At 40.2% G+C, this 22,463-nt stretch overlaps 1 protein-coding gene across 4 annotated transcripts in view; it reads right to left on the reverse strand.

The window, feature by feature from the left end:
* The window catches only part of TULP4 (TUB like protein 4), a 251,074-nt gene that overhangs the window by 131,136 nt on the left and 97,475 nt on the right, over positions 1-22,463 (reverse strand). The gene's annotated exons all lie outside the window — the stretch shown is intronic.

Genomic DNA, 22,463 nt, shown 5'->3' on the forward strand with positions numbered 1-22,463 from the left:
TCCTGACATACATGACAAGAAACTAAACCCAAAAAGTGAATTTATTGGCTCACGTAGGTGAGGAGATGAGTCACGGCCAGCAGCAGAACAAGCTTCAGGTGCAGCCTGAGTCCAGGTCCTATCAATGTCACTCCAGGCTCTGGTTCTTCTCCATTCTGGCTTTTTTTCTGGTTTCTAGGCTTAGTATGAGGATGACTGCCCTTCCAAACCTTACATCATCCTTCTCATTCAAGTCCAGTGGGAAAGAACAAGAATTTTGTTCTTAGATATACTAACCAAAGTTATGACTATTCCTGAGCCAGCTGCTGTTGGCCAGGGAACTGCAGAGCCTGGCCTAGCACACTGGACCACTCATGGCTGCACAGCACCCTAGCAGGGGCCCCAGCAGGCCGGGGTAGGGAGGGCTGGCATGAAGGGTGGATGGATACAGGACGTCAAAAACAACAGATGACTACCACATTTTCCGTTTGCTAGAAGAGAGAACCAAGATCTCAAGAGACTTTAAATAAACTGCCTAAGGTCAGAGCTACTGACTCCATCAATATGTTGTTACCACTGTACAATTCACCACAATCAGAGGCAACCGCAGTTACCTGTTCCTTGCATATTCTCCTGGAGACAGTCTATGCATATAGAAGCATACATGTATGATTTTCCAAAACCAAATGGCAGCATCACCTGTTCTATGTTTTAAAAACATACTAGAAACTCAGCTCCCACCCTTAGAGTCTCAAGTGAAGCTGTCTTGATGAAACATAACAAGGTTATCTACTCAGAACACCTTATGTCTCAGCATCCCATTCCTGTCCAGGCCTCCTCCTCTGGCAGAGGCTAACTTAAAACCTCTTAATACTCAAATGCCCTCCCTTGTAAAATGACATTCATCACAAGTAATCATACCAAAATAAAAGCTGCCCTGAGGTTAAAATCATGGCCTTTCAATGAAAATCTATTTGTACTTTAAAATTTTATTTCAATAAGATATAAAGAGAGATGCTTCTTGCAATCTCATACTGTATTTCCTACACTGGCTCTTCAGCACTATAAAATAAAATAACTCGAACAGCTTCCTTCAAAGCAGATTTACATCATGGCACATTCTTCTGCAAGGTTATACAGTCACACAGGGACCTAGAACCACATAAGATTCTCTGTACCATACTGAATGAACAAATAATCTGCTAAATACTGTACAAATACTGCAAAGATAAATTATTTAAAATTTAACTCTGCCTGTTGTAACAGAGGCAACTATATGATTTTTATGTACTTAAGAGTGTGTACGTATGTGTATTTTAAGACAATGGTACTGACCTACACATCATGCCCCAGTCACCCATCCTGAAGCTGTTATTGTAACAGCAATGTGAGGTTCCGCTCCTCTTCCAGGACGGAGACTCTATGCTCAGCAAACTGGAAGAAATTAACTGGCTGACCCAGGGGCTGAAGCAATACTCTGCTCTCTTCAACAGTGTTTTATTGGACTGAGCTAATTAAGCCCAATTCACAAAAGCCCTCAAAGACTATTAGGGATGAGCTCCTGATATGCTTTAAACATGACAAAAGGCATTTCAGATGCTGTTGAAAGGGCTGAAAACATGACCTGAATCAAGCAGTTAAACTGAAGAGAACTCAATTCTGTTTTAAATCATTTTAGCATTAACAATCAATTTTTCATGCAAAAAATTCTCATCATTTTATAGTCTTACTATTTTCCAGACAAACCAATCAACAGGCAACAAAATCATCAAAAGGAAATTCCTGAATCAGCTCAAACTTCCACTTGAGATTTGAATATATTCCTTCTGATGTTGGTTTTGAGGGCCTAACATTCTGAACACCAGGTAGGACCTGGTATGCCAGAGCCCAGGGCCACAGTCAGAGGGCAGACACAGGCATGCGGGTCCAGGCAACACCATCTCCTCCACCAGGGTTCCACTAAGGAACCCAACTTTCCCTCCATTATCACCTCCTGGCCTCCCTTCCTAATGCTAGGCCCTCACCCACCTCTTCTCTAGTAGCACCTGGTTCCCTAAAAACTGGAGTTATCTACAATTCCTTCTTCTACTTAGAAGGTTAACAATAGAAGAATCTCTGAGAACCACCATCCTGAAATCAAATTCATATTTCCTCAAAATTTCTGCTTGTCAAATTTAATAAGCTATTTGTAAAAGTCTTAAATCCTTAGGTGTAATTTTAAAATTCAAGCATGAATGGTAAATATTATTTTTATTAAAATGGAGTGGGTGTTTCAATTTGTGTTCAGTCTTTTTGTAGGTCTATTTTTTAAAATAGACTGCACCTCCAGTTTTAAACAGATACCATATGGCTGCTTCCTTGCTAAGTTATTTATTTTTCAAAAAATGTTAACTGCAATTTTGGCAGTTCTTCATTAAATATTATTCATAAAACATAAACAGCTCTAGCGACCATCCATGAAGAGTCTTCAGAAGCTTGTAAGAAAAGTAAATTCCACCTCCCTCTGACAATGACCCATCTCTATTCCTTCTCAAGTCCCCTTTGAGCCATGCTGAGATAGTCAGATTGCTGGAAAATCTATTATTACTTCCTCGTAGAAAATGAAAACGACTCCTCAATTCTTAAGAAGCTGTTTCTGGAAGATCCATGTCTCTGGTGTCATGTGGAGGAAAGAGGATGTATTCAGGGAAAGAAAAGGAGACAGTGGCCAGCTCCATTCCACAGCTATGTGGTCTGCAAGGCATTAGTCCTATGGTTTAGAGAAGTTATTTTTTTCTACAAAAACAAAATCCAGTGTTGGAAAATAACAACTGAAAAGGCAAACAATAACTGGAAAAGCTTATGCAGAGGCCACAACACTGTGGACATCTTTTAAGATCAGTAATTCATGAGCTTGTTTAGGCCAGATCCGTAAGGACTGGAAAGTGATTGGCTGATTGTAACGTGCCAAACACCAGACGCCAGATAGCTTCTCTTGTTGCCTGTTGTATACGGGGAAGTCAGAATTTTTGGAGCTAGAAGGGACCTTCGAGATCACTTAGTAAAGATGAAGAAACTAAGACAGAACTTCTGGGCACAATGCCTTGTGAATTCAGGTTTTAAACACCAATCACTCCTGCAAAGGACATCAATGACAGATAAACTGTTTCAAGGAAGAAAGGGAGGGAGGGCAGAAGTCATGTTTACAAACAAGGAAACAAGACACATAAAATGAAATGCAGGCTGACAACAGGAGCTGAAGCCACAACTAAACAGGCAGAGGCCTGGAGTAGAACCAGTGGCCCAAGGCCCATACTCATGGTTAGCTAGGGTAGAAGGGAGGCACACAGTTCAGAACAGGAGTCACTGCGTTAAAACACATGGGCTGGACGAAGCACATTTGCCTGGGGAAAGAAAGCAAAAAGTCTCCTGTGACTACTGCTGGGGGCGATGGCTGAGAGAAAGTCAACCTTGTGAGCAGCAGGAGGAGGCACAGAGACCTTTGCAACCAAAACCTGGCCACAGGGACAGTCCTGCCTTTTTCTCACTACCAAGGAGGACAAGCCAGAGCCTCCAGTTAAGATCTGGTTTTAAGCTAGATGCCTGGGTGGGGTTGAGACAAGGCAAAACCCCTACACAGGAAGCCCTGAGTGTACACAGAGGGACACAGCAGCCCAGTAAGACAGACTTCTAAACTGAAAGCCCAATGCACGGAGGGGAACTGACTTCAAGAAAGACCGATAGTCAACAATCAGATAAAGTCACACCTGGTGAAATGAAAAAGCAGCAAACTGAAAACAACTTTAATACAGATGTGTTAAAACCTTCAAAGAGATATGAAAGAAAAATAACACCCTCCAAAATTTTTGAAACAATATCAGTCAGATAATGAATCAAGGGGTAGATTTAGAAACAAAAATCTATTTGAAATCCTGGGAATAAAAAATCTGGTCACTGATTAAAAACTCAATAGACAGGAGAAACTCAACACCAGGCACAAAAAGAAAACTAGTACACAGAAGCTCACTCACAGTTGGAAAAAGATATAAAATATATACAGAAAAGTTAAGAACATAATCAGTAGACAGAAGAAACAAACATGTAAATATTATTTCCAAAAATGAAGCTACAAGGAATGGAAGGAATAATATTAGAACTAATGCTAAACATTTTGTAGAATTGAAGACATGGTTCTTAATACTGAACGTTCACAGTGAGCACCAAGCAGACTGTATAAAAATGAATGCCCTCCTAGACAGATTATGTGACACTGGAAAACCTCAAGGATGAAGAGAAAATCTTGAAAGACTTCAAAAGGTGAAAAAAAAAGAGTTAAAAGTGAATGATAATCAGACTGGCAGCAGACTTCTCAGTAACAATAATGAATACTAGAAAACAATAAAATCATCTCTTCGAAGCTTTCAGGGGAAACCCCTTGTCGCCCTAGAATCCCATCCCCAGGGAGAGTGAGCATAACAAGCAAAGCCCCTTCCTGACACATGTGACCAAGCCTATCTCCCAAGGCCAGCCTCCACAAGAACCACTAACGACATACACTTCCACAAAAGTAATTTAAAAAACCCAAGGGAAGCAAACGGATGCAAGAAGCTGACAGAGAATAAAAGGCTTATTTTCTGACTCCCGCTTTGGGATTCTTTTCTCTAAACTAACTCTCTGCCTCTTTGTTTTTAATATCACATTTTGATATTTTAACTTCCAGGGAAGATATAAAAACCACAAATTGAAAAACATCAAAATACTGTTCGTGACATTCATTTGTGAATTACTTCCAAATTTCTCCTTCCTAAACTTAAAAGCTTTCCTGTACTGTGATATACTGAGGAAGAATTCCAAAAAGTTATTTGGTAGTCATTTCATTTACTGTACATTTCCTTGGTCAAATTAGCTGGCCTTCGGCAATGTGTTTCATTTCTTCTATATTTAATACAAAATCCTGATATTTTTAATCCATTTTAAAAGATGTTTTGATAAGTAATTCATAATTACCTTTGATTTGTCCCTAAATGAAGAGAAACCCTCTGCATTAAACAAAGCTGCATTTTTCTCTTAATGTGACATTATTTAACTTTTAATATGCATTCATTAAAGTATGACTTTGCAAATACCAACTGTGTACTGACTTAATAAAAACAAAATACATGTGACTATCTTATCTTTAAACTCAAATGGAAATAGGAGTTAAAATACAACATACAAAGGTCTAGCTGGCTTCCAAGTGAATAAAAAATAGGTGCCCACAAAGATGCAACAGTGATTCATAAACCAATATTTGTTCCTTTGCACAATCTGCAATACATTAACATATTGCCTAAGAAGGTCATCTCAGAATCTCAACATCTTGATCCCAGAGCAATGACCTGCCTATTTTTAGGCCCTGTAGATTACTGTAGCCTTGCACATACAGCAAGCAAGGGGAGAGTCTATCGTTTTTCATGTGATAAAAGAGGTCATAAAAGGAATGTTAATTATAACGGCGTATAGCAGGAAAACACACCCTGGCCCCAAATACAGAAACTGTGACTTTGTATCTGACTCTTCAAGTCAGATCTACTACACAACAACAACTTTTGTGTATGGGTTAGTGCAGATGTAGACAATCTACAACTCCAGGCACCAAAGATCTTAGAGAAGTATAAATACATTTACGAAACTCCCTCAGTGTTGGCAAGTCAGACCTGGACAGACACCAAGCGCAGTCTGTCTGTTGTGCTGTCGGGGACTACAACAGTATCAGACTTCACTGGAACAAGCATGGTGTTTTCTATAAAGGATCACTTGGCAGGACATACTGGAAGCCAGTCTGTGGTCAGTCAGTACAATAACCAGAAGAGTGTGGGTTCATATCCCTGGGCAAGAGCTGATGCTGCTCAACTGTTATTTTTAGACAGAACAGTTATGCAACAGAGCTATTTCAATGATGCTATGGGACCTTCTGTGTAGAATCCAATAAGAATCATCTCAAATCAGCCTTTTAACTACTAAAGAAATTCTGAAAGCTGCAGAGCTTGAATATTCTTGAGGCAAAATGAATAATCCACCTAAAATTTCTAGGTTGATGACTGGGAAAAATTCTAAGCCACAAGAAGTAAACAGAAAAGACAGACTCATCTATAAGATAACCTCTAACATCAGGAGGAAACTGGCATAATTTAGAGGAGTATATACTCTATTAGAAAGAAAAGATGCAATAAACATGAAAGTGGCAAGACAGCGGCTCCAGTATGCCAAGAGACTTCCCTAACTTCCGGGAGGAGCAATCACATTGTAGTCTGTACATTTTTGTAGAGGTCTCATCTTTACAAGGAAAATGTATATGTATTATTTTTAAATACAAAATTGGCAGCTTGCATCTCTAGAAGAGGAAAACACTTAAAATGTCAACTGATTTGAAGAACAAGTTATAAAATAGGGATTCACGGTTGATTAAGTGAAATACAATACTAATCTACCAATTAAGGAGAAACGAATGAAAAGCCAGATGGTCTGGAACACTGTAAATGGGCTTTGAGGTTCTCTTTCTGGGCCTAATGCACATCTCTTTGAATGCTAAAAGGCAACACCATGCTATTTTTAAACTGTGAAAAAGACTCTACTCAATTTTTAAAAATTTTATTTAAACTATAATTAAATACTACTCTATTCAAATAATCAATGGACCTGGTGGCACTGTTAACAGCAATAGCTACTCTTGATTGTCTGCTGCTCACACCCTCCAAACAGTCCCAATCTCCCTCTAAGTAAAGGCGAGATCCTGGGGTAACAGTACTATGGATTAGAAGAGGGGATAAGTGGAACTATACTGCTTCAGGGCTCCTGTATTTTACCATAAGTGATTCAGTATTAACTTAAAATATACTGTGATAAACACAAGATAAATGCTACAGTCCTTAGAGCAATCACTAAAAAAAAAAAGAGAGCATAGAAACAGAACTCATCACATAATTAAACAAAAATGGAAACCTTTCATGCCGAGGTCTGTTTTACCTGAGAAGAGAGGATAAATTCTGGTCATTAAAAAAATTTTAATTTGCAAGTTAGAAATCATATTATCTGCCTTTGATATATGTTCCTAGGAAGGAATAAAGCAGTAATTACCAAAGAAAGATTTTTCCTTTTAGAAAAGAGGGAGTGTCTCCCCCAAGCTCCACCTGCACACACCACTGCCAACCATGAGATCACCATTTTCTCTGAGTTTAGCACTAGGTAAATGAGGGGACGGGAGGGTGGATGGGCACAGACATATACACAAATAAAAACAATAAATTAGAGGCAGAACCTTCCTATGAAAAGCTACCTTTTAACAAAAACATATCATCTTACTCCTTATTTAATATCAGAGAATCTGTACTGAGGAGAAATGTGCTTGAAATGAATGTAGCTGACTGCTGTCTACCACGAAAAGCTTGGGAACCTTAGATGAGCACTGGCTTTGGAGACCCGCCCTGCTGCCTCCAACCCTCCTCCCAGGCCCTGCCCACCAGCTGCTTGCCTTCTCACATCCCTGCCAAGTGCCCGGGCTGGCCTCACTCGTTCCCCATTCTTTGGCTAGAGAACTCATCACCTCTCAAGAGCCAATTCAAATGTACTGCTTTTGAAGAGTGTTCTCTGACATCATCAGAGATGATACCTAAATTATCACAGTGCTTCAGGCATTCATTTACTGTAGGATTTTTCTTGATCTATTTTACTGACCTATAAATGTGTCTCCCACCTTCAAGTAAGACCCCTTTGAGTACAGAACCATTTTTCACAGGTCTTTTTATACCCAATGCTAAGGACATGTGATTATCACAGTGCTTCAGGCATTCATTTACTGTAGGATTTTTCTTGATCTATTTTACTGACCTATAAATGTGTCTCCCACCTTCAAGTAAGACCCCTTTGAGTACAGAACCATTTTTCACAGGTCTTTTTATACCCAATGCTAAGGACATGTGACAAGCCTATCAAGGATACTTCTAATGCAGGAACCAACAGATCAGTTTGTTATTATCTCATTACCCAAAAGGACACTGAGAAATGCCCATCCTGGAGTTGTCTTTGCAAAACAGGTGCTAACTACCTAAGCAAGGCATGAATCCATGTACATCAGTAAGTTTTTTCCAAATAGACCAATTCAATTAAATAAAGTCTTCCCTCCCACCCCCTGCCTTCCCCCCACACAAATACACATTACCATGAGGATTGATAAGTTTGTTTAAATAAATGACATACCTTAGTAGGGCCAGGGTAGAGTGTTCTGAGCCAAACTAAAAATCTGACACAAACAATACAAAGCACACTTAAAATATACACAACAGAATTACTTTTGCCTCTAAAAAAGAGTTCATATAGCTATATCATTACAAAGTCTACTTAAAACAATTCTCAAAGTTTCTCAGGTCCTATTGCTCTCTCTCCCCTTCCCCACCCACACCCCCATGTAGTTTTACAGAGAAAATTCTGAGAACAGATCTTTGGGTGGCATGGGAAGGGTTCAAAGGCTGAAAATCAGGATCGTCTCTGGACTTACAATATTAAAACAACTTATATTTGCATGATGCTTTAAAATTTTCAGAGCTTTGATTAAACCCTCTTATTTAATGCCCAGGTCATTCAACAGCGGTAGGTATGATAGTCTTCATCATGATCTAGTTCCCAGAAGTGAACCGAAGGTTAAGTGATATGCCCAAGCTCATCCCCAACTTAATAAATGCTGTAACTGGAACTCCAACCCCGATGGACCTTCAGAGAGCCATGAATAACTGCGATCCTAAGTTTTACAAAGAAACAGATCAAGAGGTCATAGAGTTCAGTAAGCAGCAAAGATGGACATGAAAGCTTTCACCTTGCTTGGCCAATCAACCCAGCAACTTCAAAGAGCCTGGCACGCGGGAGTCCTGGTAAGTCCGGGCCCTGCGGCGCCCACGGCGGGGTGGGGCAGGGCAACATGAGGCTTCCGGCACAGGAATGGTTTAGGTTCCAGGAGACATTTCCTTTTCTGGGACAGGATCACAGCAAAAGGTGTAGCTCTTCTGGCCAATAAAAACAATAGCGGAAACCACAGCTCCTTCTCCACTATTCTACTGGAATTCCTGGCATCTCGGGTCTGGTGAGCTTATTGTGGTCATTACGTCTTCAGACATGCTTTGTATACCAAGAGGGATTCCTGGGAAAGAGACTGTTTTAGTAGTCCTTCAGCTGGAAGGTAAGGCTTATATTTCAATTGCCTATAGGAAGTAGGACCACAAACAAATGACTCTCGCCTAATTGCTGGGATTTAAGCCTTACAGCCCTCTGCCCATCTCTGCTGCGTAACACTAACTGCTAATGCTGTCATGTTTTTTCATTAAAGAAAGCATCTCTCTTGAACACAAATTTTTAAGTATCAACTTTATTAAGGTACAGTTTACATATATAAAAGGCACATCTTAAAAGTCTACTTTTCAGTGAATTTTTATCACAATCAAGATTCCATCACCCAAAATAATCCTAATGCACCTACGCCCACTCAATCCCCCCAGACAATCATTGATCTGCTGACACAATGGATCAGATTTATCTTTTCTAGAATGGAATCATATATTGTGTATGAAATCATCTGTGTCTCCTTTCACTATGTCCTTGAGATTCATCCATGTTGTATGTATGAATTTGAACCTTAATTTTTAGTAGGTATCCTACCTGATCTTGAAATGCAACATGTCCCAAAGTGAAGTCTACATTCTTTACCTTTGTCAATCACATCCAGTCCATAAATTTGGGAGTTTTCCTGAGTTCCTCCTTACCTGCCATCCACATCAAACCCGCCAGCAATCCCATACTCTGACCTCCTCTGAATCTTTCAAATTTGCCCTTTTCATTCCCATTGTCATGGCCTGAGCCCACCATCAGCATGGATTCCTACAAAAGCCCAAAGTCCAAGCTCCCAGTCCCTCTTCTCCTTCACCTCAAAACCTACACATGCACAAGAGCTTCTGTAAGTGCAAATACATTGGGGTCACCCCCTGCTTCTGCTCCTTCAGCTGCTTCCCATCGTCCCAGGACAACACAGTCCCTTGGCTGGTTCACAAGGCCCCACCTACTCACCAGCTTCCTCCCCGACTGCGCTGATGCTTGGACAACCAATCTCCTCACAAACTTCTATTCACCCTTCAAAACTGTTTATAACCCAACTGGCCTGACCCACACACGGAAAAATTCCCCTCACTAGGCTTCTGGAACATATGTGCGGACCTCTGCCCAGCTGCAGCTTCACTTCATCGCGTCTTTCCTCATACCTTGGAGACAAGCATCCTGAGGACAAATGTTTTATCCTTTATTCACATTTGTCAACAAGTGACCTCTATAAGTATTTGGCGTTTGTTTTTTTTTGAAACAAGAGAAAACTGACACTTTGCTGTCTACTTATTACACACATTCCAAGTTTGTCCAAGAAGACAGTTTTCTTTGTTCCAGTGATACCAGCCAGCAAATTCGGTGATGTCACATGGAAAATGTTGGCCGGTTGGTACACAAGAATATGCCCCCAACTCATTCACTCTGTAATGACATCCTGCAGTTGGACACTCTCCAAATACCTTAGAGATGAACTAGAAGTTAAAACACATGAAGTTACTCACACTTCAGCTTCTTTCCTCACTACTTCACTCTTTCTGTCAACTTACAATAATTAAATACTTTTCTCCAAGAAGAGCAAACACTGGGGAAAATAAAGATGTAATAATATGCTAGTAAAATCCCTAAGGTACAGTGGTTTTATAACTACCCTAAAAATTCCAGAGGTGCTCCTTTGCAAACAGTGGTGGTGGAGAACCCCGAAGACCTTCTGGGTAAGGACACAGCACCCCCTGGGTCAAAGGGAGAGCTCCCTGAAAGATTCTGCATCCCATTTCCACAGCAACCACTGTGGATGACTCAGAGAGGAAGTCGGTCTCTGATGCAGGCAACAACTGCCCACATAAAATAAAACCACTTCAGAGAATCTCAAAGTCAAAGGTTTTGTGTAGAGGAGTTTTATTGTTGGAGAATTCATTGTTTCAATCTCCAGAAAAGGAGGAATTTTTGTGCTTGTAAGGACTTTAAGAACAATCTATTCTCAGGGGTCTAAAATTTAAAGACAGAAAATAGAAGTACCACTGATTTGAACATGTCAACTGATGAGCAATTCAGCATTTTAACACTCACTATCTGAATCTCCACAAACACCATGAAATAATAAGATGTTGAACTAATTAAAGAAGCTATAAATTCATAGCTGGAAGTTGAAAAGGTGTTTTCTCGTAGAGTAGAAATGAGAATGCATTTGGAATTTTACTAAGCACACTGCTTTCAATTTATAAAGTATTAAAATTTATATACATACTGAATATGTTTGTTCTATGGGTTCAAATTTTTTAGAAAATTACAGATAGCTACAGGAACTGGAAATGAAATTGTAGGACAATCACATTTGCAATAAGAGTAATTAAGGTAGGATATAAGCAATCCATTTAAAGAAAAATTATAGAACCCTAATGAGAGATAAAGAAATGGAAAGACACGTGAAGATTCTTTCTGGACTAACAAATATAGCAATGGAGACATGTGCCCAGTTAATACGTAGGTCTGAAGCATTATAAAACTCTCGGTAGAAAGCTTTTGGTAGAGTCACTAGAGGCAGGGACCGGGGAAGCCAACCCGTTACCGGAGCTAGTCTTGGGAGGCCGACTGGCCACCTGCCACAGATTCCCACCACTCCCATGCAGAGATTTCTTGCTAGCTCACCCATCCTTGGGGCCCAGATTTTCTCATAGCTAGAACCTGCTGTTCCCGTAGCCCTGGCTATTAGGAGTAAAAAAAGATAGTAAAATTTATCAGCAAAATTAAGTAGGCACAAATACCAAAGAATATTTTGAAGGAAAAAGAAAACTTATTTGCCTTCCCTTTACTATTTAAGTCTTTAAGTCATAATACAAATTTAGAATAAAGAGGTTTATGTATTTAACTGTCATAAAAGCTAAATGTGATTGTTAGAAATATGGAGGGTGTGATTAAAGATAAAACAGGATTTAAAAAAATTTTTTAACCCATTATTTTAATGGGTGGAGAAAACATGATATAATATAAAATCTTCTATATTCCAAAAGTTGAAGAACTAGTACCAGTCCCTACAGGTGACAAACTGAGATTTAAAAATTTCAACCTAATTAGTAAATGAAGAAATACAAACAAAACCATAATATACTACTTTATACCCCTAATTAGGCAGAAAAACCCCATTTAGACTTCTTATGATCTAGAACTTCTAGACTCCAGAGGTCTTCAAAAAAATCTGGTGGTTATCATTTTGCCAATCCTCTTGGGAAAATATCTGGAAATATGCAACAACCATTTCAAATTACTCAAATCATTAATCCTATTATTCCCACTTTTGAGAATGTAGCTCTAAAAAATAACCCCAAAGGAATCTATATGAAGAGTAACACTATTTACTCTTAAAAAAACTTGAAAAAACTTTTTAAATGCCCCCAACACTTAAACAAACAATGATACAGCTGTATGAAAAAACGCTACTTAATCATTAAAAATGACAAATTCAGCTTTGTCAATGCAAATGGTCCCTGGACTGCACAGGGTAGCCAGGTCTGCAAGTGCACAAGCACCACAGTAATCTACCGTCATAAAATGGAGCACATCTAGCAAGAGCTCTTCCCAGGAAATGCCACCAGGGCTTCTTCATCTCTAAGAACACAACATGTTAACCGAAACTGTAAATGAAACAGTAACATTTTAAGATGATGGCAAGCCTTACTCTCAACTGTTGCTAATTTGCTTAAGCAGGTGGCTGAGCCTCCTCCGCTGAGGAGCAACCCTCAAAGTCTTGCTCAGCTTCACCGTCAAGAACAGACCCGCACAGAGCTGCTGAAGCAAGACACAAATGCCATCGTGAGGACACAAGGCTGAGGGAGGGAGGGGGACTCTGAGAACCGGCTTAACCAAGCGTCCAGTTTTCACCTTGCTCCGGTTTCTCATCGAGGAGCCTGTGTAAGCGAGAGCATGTGTGACTCAGTGCCACACAACTCAGGACCATCTGATGTAGGTGGAAATACAAGTACAAAAGACAAGTTCACACCCACCTGAGCTCCGTAAAAGCACACACAAACACAGGAAGTCCACAACATACAATCAGACATACAGTCAGCATTTGGGGTTTATGACATTTGTCTGTTTAGGGTGATGCTGTTTAAATGACTAAATGTTAGAAACAGAATCTCAGGAAGGAAAGGGGCTCCAGGCACACCATGTAGAACATAAATGCTCAAATGACAGAGTAAATCAAGAAAAAATCCAAGGAGGGGTTTTTGCAGCTGATGAGATTAATAGTTTAGAAAACCCTTCTAGAATCTTAACCAGAGAGTAATACAATCCAAATATTACTTCAAAAAAAAAAAGAAATCTAATTATGATAGGCAAAAAAGCTGGAGATGGGATAACTCATGGCATAGTCAGAAAAGGCCTCTCTTAGGCAGCAACCTTAAAAAAGGCAGCATCTAAGTGCTAGAAGGCATCAACCGGGCACAGGGAACAGAGGTCAGGACCTCAGGCCCTATAAGGTCAGTGCACAGGACTGCATCTTGGTGAGGGGCAGAAGGAAGTCAGAGGCACTGGCAGGTCAGGAGCTGATCAAGTCGGGGGCAAGGGAAACTCCTAACGCTTGGAAATGTTAGGCGGCCACTATGTAGACTAAAGGGAGTCCAGACGTGAAGCAAGTGACTGGTTAGGTAGTGCACTAACACCAACCAGAGATGCTGCTGCCTCAGACTGGGGTGAGCAACAGAATGGGAAGAAGTGATTAGATCAGGAAGGCACGCATATATTTTATATTTCTATATTTATAATTTTATGTGTGTTAATGGGTCATGTATATGTAAACGAGAAAGTTCTATATATGATACATACAAATATTATACAATGCAATATAAGGCAATGAACTAAACTACTTGAGATAATCTTTAACGATTCAGAAGACTTTGGAATATTGTGAGGGCTTCAGATTTTATTAACATCAATTACCCTTGCAGTGCAAGAAAACAAGAATTTCCAATTCACTGAAAACTACACAAATGATATTTTATTGCAATGAGTTACTTTAGAAAAAAGTGCAACAAAAAGTTACTTGCCCAAAGAAATCTAAAACAGACAAAAAAACCTACCTGATATTTCTGCATTCTAAGATTTCATAATGACTTTATCTTGCACGTTTGACCTAGCTATGCTCATATTATACATCAAAATTTGGGAAAAAATATACATACATATTAAGTCCAATGCCAAATTAGCATCTAGCAAAGATCAAGGAATTATGGAACCATAACTATCCCAGTCATGAGGAAAGGATAGACATATAAGCCCTATTTAAATTTTAGGAAGGAAAAAGGAAAAGGAAAAACCAAAGGGTTTTGCTTCAGCAAATGCCGAAAGTCTAGACCAGCATTAAATCCTTAAGTTAATTAATTACTCTGCCTAAATGAATCTTCACACAAAATACTGGACCTTTTATACTAAAAGAAGCCCATACAGACTCTTTTTATATTTGATAAGCTAGATAGAATGAAATAATTCACATACTTCATTTTACTAATATTTTTTCCATGTACTTCATTTTAATAGTTCTTTCATTTTAAGTCAAATTATTTGTCCTGACAGATATTTTTTTAAAAGCCAGTGAAGAGCCTATAGTCTTTTCCTCATCATGCCCCACTCCCAGCATTAACCTGAGTTGTGTTTTTTTTGGTAAGAAACACAAAAAAAGAAAAAGCATACCAACAATGATTTAACCAGGCACAATTTGGAGAGGCTAAATTGTAACATTGCTCTGGACCCTGTTTCACCCAGAATCTGAGTTCTAGTCCTGTTTCACTCGTTGACAGGAACAGGGCAAATTTCACTTTGAGAGTCAGAGCTCCTTCCCTTTGCAGATAAAAACACAGACAAAGCCCAGACTCACTCACAAGCAGCTCCAAGCTCAGCACATCTATGCAAGCACAGTTTATGCAAAATGTCTATCCCTCCTGGGGTCAGCTGTTTATGACCTCAGGCCCCCTGAACAGGCCATCACCAAACACCCTGCGGCAGGGGTCCATCTTCCCCATCACCTGGAGCTGCGCTGCAGGGGTCCAACTTCACCTATTACCTGGGGCTTGCGCTGGTAGAGCAGTCCTGGAGGAAGCAGGCCTGGCAGCAGACACAGTGCTACGTATATGACAGCAAAACACTAATTTGATGATTTTACTGGATGATAACTGTGAATAAGTATCCCCAAATTTAGAAGTTTTGGCTCCAACACATATTGTTTATTTTTAATCTCACTGCTCACTATACAGGAAGCCTACCAGTTATGATTTACAGAGCATCTTCTCACGGTCAAACACTGTATCAGATACTTCAAATATAAGATAATTATACATTATCCTATTTCATCCTCACAACTGCCCTACATGATTTTACAATCCCTGCCTCAAAGCTAAGGAACAGTGTTGAATATGAGACAGCTAGTAAGTGACAGAACCAAGAGTGGCTACAGGGCCCGTGTGACCCCAAGCCCTATGTTCTTTACACTACAGTGTCTTTAAACAGCTCTTTCAAAAGGTCACTCATATGGATAACTGAGCACATGATCTTGCACTTACACCTGAAAGTATCAAATATGAAATCTAAAACACATACTATATAATTTATTGTTTCATTATTCTTGGACCCTTACATGCTAAAGATACCAAGTTAGCTATGCAATTACTCCCCTGTATGGATCAGCCATATGGAGATATTTTCCCTCCAGAGACAACACAGGCTATAGAAACAAAACACTAGTTTTCAGGATTCATATCTAAAGTGTGTACAAATGAACAACAAAGTTAAGAAGTGACTCATGATGACAAATAATACAAGCTTATGTAAAGCAATCGTTTTAAAGTGCAGCAGTTTCTTAAACGTGTGCAAAATAAAGGCAGCCTTAACATGTGACTAACTCGTCAGTCTTACTTCCTCTGTGCCATCTCTAGCAGCTCGGCAGTCCCTCAAAGGCTCTAACTCAAGTAACACAGACAAGAGAAGGATGATGTGCAGACACCCCACAGAATAACAGAAGCCAATGAGCTCTATGCCCAGAAGTGGTACAGACAACAGGTGATGGATGCCTGACAGCAGAGTCACAGCTGCTAAGGTGGGAAGGCCCTCAGGGACCCTCCGAGACTTGGCCAGTGCTTCAGAGAAAAGGCAAGAGTAGGCGGAGTCCCAAAAACTGACACCATTTGTCCCAGTGTATAAAAGCAACAGCTCCACCTGAGGAGGGAGGGCCCGCAGGTAGGTCAGGCAAAGCGGTGGGGAGCTAGACAGGGCTCACAGAAAGTGCAGGGCCCCAGGCGGTTGGGTGGGCAGATGTTTCAGGGAATGAGTGCAGGCTGCTTTGTGGAACCAGCTCACTCCTCTAAGAGGGATTAACACCAGCAAAGTCATTCCCATGTGACTCCGTGTGTGCATGCCCTACCCTGACCCCATGCTCCCCACAGGCACACACACAGGAGCACAGGAGGGGGCACATGCGGGGTAGTGGGGAAGGACAGTCCCTTAAGACAAACTTAAGAAAATAAAACTATTAATGAAGACTTAATTCAGTAAAATGATTTGCAGTCAACAGTTAGGAGTGGCCCTATAAACTGAATATCTACACTACTGTTTGACGTTTGCTGAGTCTAGTAGCTAACTAAATACAAAACAATTCTGATAAACTTCCTTCCCAGAAAAATGCATTTTCACTATCACCAAACTACTACTGTACACTCCCCCAAATGAAACGACAGATCTCTGAACATGCCTGCTAATGGCCACTGCAGTTTCAGCAGCATGTTGGGGCCACCATCAGAGGACGAGCAACACCCCCAGGTCCAGGTCAGACCGCACTCCTGCTTCTGTCCTCATGCGAGAGCCATCTGGTGCCCAGGAGCACGTCGGCCTCAACTGAACTCACCTGGCCACTGGGCTAATGTTCCCTGAGCCTGGGACGCCTCTCGGTTAGTCCTCACAGCTGGGTGTGGGCATGCTCACTCACCGCGGAGAGCTGTGCCCCACGGCAGAAGAGGAGTCCTAGGGACTCCCAAGAGGGGAGGTCACAGACTGAGTGAGGCAGGGCTCCCCTAGCCAGGAGGAACCTTGTCACAGCCGAGGCCTATCCCAGAAGCCACACTGTCCAGGAAACATTCTGTGATCACCCCTGCACATGCAAAGCCCCTCTTGCATCTCTGATCCCTCCAGGGTCCTGGCTCTGCCTCAGAGCAGGCACTGGGGTCTTGTGCAGCCCACCCGCCTCTCACCCCAACAGAGACGAACTTAAGGTACTGACTCAGTGTTGCAATATTGAACCAGCCTAAGGCTAGGAATTCCAGTGCCCCAGGGGATATGCAGATGCAACATCACTGCCCTGGGCCTCAGCGAACTCACAGGGCAGTCAGTTCTCTTCCTGCACAGACCAACCCAGAAGAGCTGACAGGTGCTGATCAATGTGTTTGCTGCCCAAGAATGTCCAAAATAAAGTTAAATGGCAAGCTCCTTCACCAAAGTATGTTTCCTTTAAATACGTAATTATACGTTTCTCTTTTTGATAATTACTCGTTAGACTTTAATGATTCGTACTGAAATGCTCCTGCCCCTACAGTGCCCATATTTTCTCCATCACAGCAGCCTTTACCATTATTGCTGCTGAAACTTCACCTTCCTCCACTGGGCTGTGGACTGCTGAGGGCAGGGGCTGTTAAGGCAGACTTCATTCATTCCCTGCTTCCAGGGCAGAGCCTCAACTTTCCCCCTGGACCACCATCCCTCATCTCAACCTACCTACTAGAAGGAATGACTCCATCCACCTTGCTGAGGCCTGGCCAGCCAGATCCTCTGGACACAGTGACTGGTACAAGTTTGGGCACATGACTATCCCCACTGAGGAAACGTCAAGCCCAGCACTTTGACTGGGAAAGAGCAGTCTCTCTTTTTCACTGGAGTGAGATGGGCGGTTGCCAAGGGCAACCATGCTGCACAAGCCTGCCTGTGAAGCCAACACTGACAGAGGGGGAGATGACAAGAGGCCAGGTCCCATGAGCTCAGCTATAGCTCAAACCGGATATCCCTCAGATGCTTTTAGTCCATGAGCCAATATGTTCCTTTTACTAATTGCTTAAGCTGATACGAGTAGGTTTTCTGTGCTTGTAACAAAATTGTACCATAATTAATAAAATGTGTGCTCCTTTTATTCACCTCTATAACCACAGCACATGGCATGTAGCTAGCACACAGAAGACGCTTAGTATTTTTCAAAAGAGTTAAATGAAAATTTAGGGTCAAAATATTTTACATACTGGTATTTTTATTTTTTTAAATGTCAACAGTAAAGCAATTGCTGCAAGTTCATCCTCACTAGGAAAAAATATGAAAGGTTGACTTGCCAGGTATAAATCTATTCTAGAAAAGAAGCCTTCTATTTATAGTAGATATTGTAAATCCATGGAACTTAAATGAATTTCATCCTACATGAAAGTCCTGGCATTTCTTCCAAATTAAACTAAATCTATTATAACCATTGACTGTTATATGGTTTTGTACTTTTGATCATTAAAAAAGGGATGTGAGCTACCCATCTGGTTATGGTTCACAACTTTGAAACTTTAATTGACTCTTTTTCCACATGAAAAAATAAGATAGCTGCTTAACAACAGGGCCAAATGTTTCTAATAAATGTTATACTAGCTGAGAATGGATTTTCTTATTAATAATTAAAGTCTCCATTCTTTGGACATGAAGGAAATCCCATTATACAAGTGAAACAGCAGAACATAAGCTGGGGGGCTGATACTGAATGTGGTTTCAGTTATGAATTCATTACCATATTTTGAGCTGTTTTACAAGTTGCTGGGATGGATCTGTAAGGATCAAGCCACTCTTTCACCTAATCCTTCCTACGTCCAACAATGAATCTTCATGACCTCTGGCCATAATTATGGAAGGGTATAATTTAGGATCATGAAACAAGTTGAAGTTACTGTTCTATATGGTAGTAAACCTTAAATATTAAGGCACAATATTATCTCAATGTCACTAAGCCCCTAGAATTGACTTCCCCTCCTAGAACTAAGCCACACCAAGAAATACACTTCTTAACCATTTATTTTAATGTGCGGAAGTCAAGTCTGATCCTATGTATCTTACACTCAAACAGAAATGAAAAAACATCATGTACTAACCAACTTATCTAAGAAAGTTAAAAAAAAAAGTTTTAGAAGGAAGTGAATGTTTGGTTAAAAAATAGACGAAATCTCAAAAGTGCCTAGCAGTTTGGAAATGTAACAAATATATTAAAAGTAGGAAATAAAAAACTAGAGTTTAGAACCCTATGCTGAAAAAGGTCTTGGGGACCACCTTGTATTTTAAGATAAAGAAAATGAAAGGTCAGAAAGCAGCCGGTGGATGTCCCACGTCCAGTGACTATGAGAGCTTGAAGAGAACCTAGGGCTCTTTCCCACTAGCTCTGGTCCCTCATCACATGGCGGTTTTAGAGATGATGGCTCAGCATTAACTCACTGCTCCCTGGTCCCCATCTTCGTTTTTCACTGTATGAAAATGAATCACAACATTATTTCCCCTTCTTCAGTAACAGAGGGGAACCTGCTCCCTCCCAGCCTTTGGACTGCTAAATTCATTAGCAAAGAGGGCCTTTCATACAAATCTCTGCAGAGAAACAGAGGTGAGAACTTATTTCTAAGTCTCCTGCGTGCTCCGCACGTCTGTCATCACAATCTGAAGTCTCTCCTCAGGGTCGTGGAGAGCAGGCTAAGGAACTGGAACCTTTCCATATAACCCTGACCCTGCAGTAAAACAGCCAGAGCTCTGAGACATAGGTGAGACTTGGCAAAATGTTTTAAGAAATGAGGAAGAAAACCCCTTAAACAAAAGTGCCCAGTTAAAAAACAAGAATCCCAGAAAGGGTGTGTAGTCTTAGGGACTCAAAATAGATGAAGAAATCAATTGTCTTTTTTTTTTTTTTAATGAGTTATAGTGTCAATTCTGGCACTGATAAAATTCTAACTTTATCTGAATGGTGATCTCTCTGTTCTTTAGTTTCTCTATTTTCAGGAGGTAAAAACTAAACTGGCTGCCATCTAGGAGTGCTTAATTACCATCTATCCTGTTGTAAGGAAGCCATGGATAAGAGATTTCGTAACAAGTACAAAGTATACATTGATTTTTTTACTAGCAGTAACTTGATATGAATCTTTTCTGAACCTAAAGAAAATAAGGGTGAATTCCTGAGTAACTGAAGTATATATAGGAAAAGGCTTTCTAATTAAGACTCAAAATCCAGATACAATTTAAAAAACTGATAAATTTGATAGGTAAAAAATTTTAAGTATTTAAAAGATGTATTAGCAAAGTCCAAAGATAAATAACAAACAGGCAGAAAATATTCTCAACACATACCACTAATAAAAGATACATACTAAAAGATACAAACTCATAACATACAGGGAGGAAATATTCTCAGTACATACCCCCAATAAACAAAGAACTTTTAAAATTTGAAGAAGGCAAAGTGATTTAAAATCCTATAGAAAAGTGGACAATGTGACTAGACAACTCAGAAGACATAAAAAGGGCCCTTAAATATTTGAAAACATGTCAACTTCACTTATAATACAAGATATCCAAATTAAATATAGTGGGGTGCCATTTCTCATCTAGCAGTCTGGCAAAAGTTTAAAAGCTTGATAATACACTCTGTTAGTGAAGCTGTAGGAGAAAAAGGCATTTTCATACATTGCTGGTGGGAATGCAAAATGGTTCAATCATTATGGCAGAGAGTTTGGCAACATAGAACAAAACTGCATATGTCTTCACATTTCAAGGCAGCAATCCTACTTTTAAGAACCTGAAGAAACACCTCCAACAATACAAAAATACATATGCACAAGGTATTCAGTGCAGCATTATTTATAATTATAAACTACAGGAAACTCCCTAAATGTTCAAACTTGGAGCCTAAATAAACTCTGGTACATGAACACAATGGAGAGAGAGAGAGACAGACAGAGAGAGAGAAAGAGAGAGAGAGAGTGTGTGTGTGTGTGTGTGTGTGTGTGTGTGTATGCTTAAAACTAATACATTATATGCTAACCTAACCATATCTCAATAAAATAAGCAAAAAAAATCTATACATTATGTTCTCCTTTGTCAAAGAAAGAAGAGGAAATAAGAAAACACTACACACACATGCACGCTTATTTTTTCAGAAGACAGTAGAAAAAATAAATCTGAAAGTAATGAAGTATCTATAAAGTGAGTGGAGAGGGTAGGAATGTCAGTTTTCTGGGTGTATCTCTTTATGTGGTTTTTTACTTTTGAATGGATGTTAATGTTCTACATATTCAAAACATAAACAAGAATAGAAAGAAGAAAAATACAAAACTAAAAGGAACCTCAAACAAATAAACCCAACTGTATTTCAAATGACTTCCTTAACTACACTGAAGGAAGAATGGAGGGGGATTAATACAAGCAATTTAGGAACAACAGTACTTGACCATGTGCACCTAGTGTGGGGAGTGCGAGGGGTGGGGGGGCATGTGGGAAGGACTGCAGGGAGATTCTGAACTCTTTTGTCTTAGCTCCGCTGCTGTAACAAACTATCACAGATTAGGTGGCTTAAACAACCAGAATTTCATTTCTCACAGTTCTGGTGGTTGGAAGGCCAAGATCAAGGTGTCACAAGGTAGGTTTCATAATAAGGTCTCTTCTTACAACAGCAGCAATGCCAACATGAAGGCCTCACCCTCATGACTTCATCTAATCATAATTACCTCCCACAGGCCCTATCTCTAAATGCCATCACATTGGGGGTTATGGCTTCAACATAGGAATTTTGGGGAGATACAAACATTCAGTTCATAACACCTTTTTAGTAGTTTTTTTGTATTAGTATAGATGAAGAAATTTTGCAATTATTCTAGATGTATTATGACACTGAGCAAACAATGGAGGAAAAAATACAAATCTGAAATGCAGGAAGCCATTGGAAATGTTAGTGTAAACTCATGAATGCTAAAATATACATGTATATGTGCAGTATACATGTGTGTCAGTTTATCACCTCTCAGCTCTAAACATACCCTTCAATGTCTGATTCTGTAATGAACAAGGGAATCCCATTAAGCATGTCTCCTCTGTTGTGAGCATGATGGGAAGCCTTCTCAGTGGGGAGTACTGGAGGAACACTGTAGGAGGAAGAGGTTTCATAAAGTTTCTAGGGTCTTTGGAGGTGGGGTACTATGTGAGTGTGAAGAAATCCAGTAGAATGTGCCCTAGTCACTGGTCCACGACACAGTCCTTCTTGTGACCTCGCAGTCTTAGGCTGGTAGCAACCTTTTTGCAGTTCTGCACAGAAACCAGAGCCCCTGCCACCTGTCTGTACTCCCAGCTGCCTATGG

Source organism: Manis pentadactyla, chromosome 12 (assembly GCF_030020395.1).
Source record: "Manis pentadactyla isolate mManPen7 chromosome 12, mManPen7.hap1, whole genome shotgun sequence".
In the NCBI taxonomy this organism is placed as follows: domain Eukaryota; kingdom Metazoa; phylum Chordata; class Mammalia; order Pholidota; family Manidae; genus Manis; species Manis pentadactyla.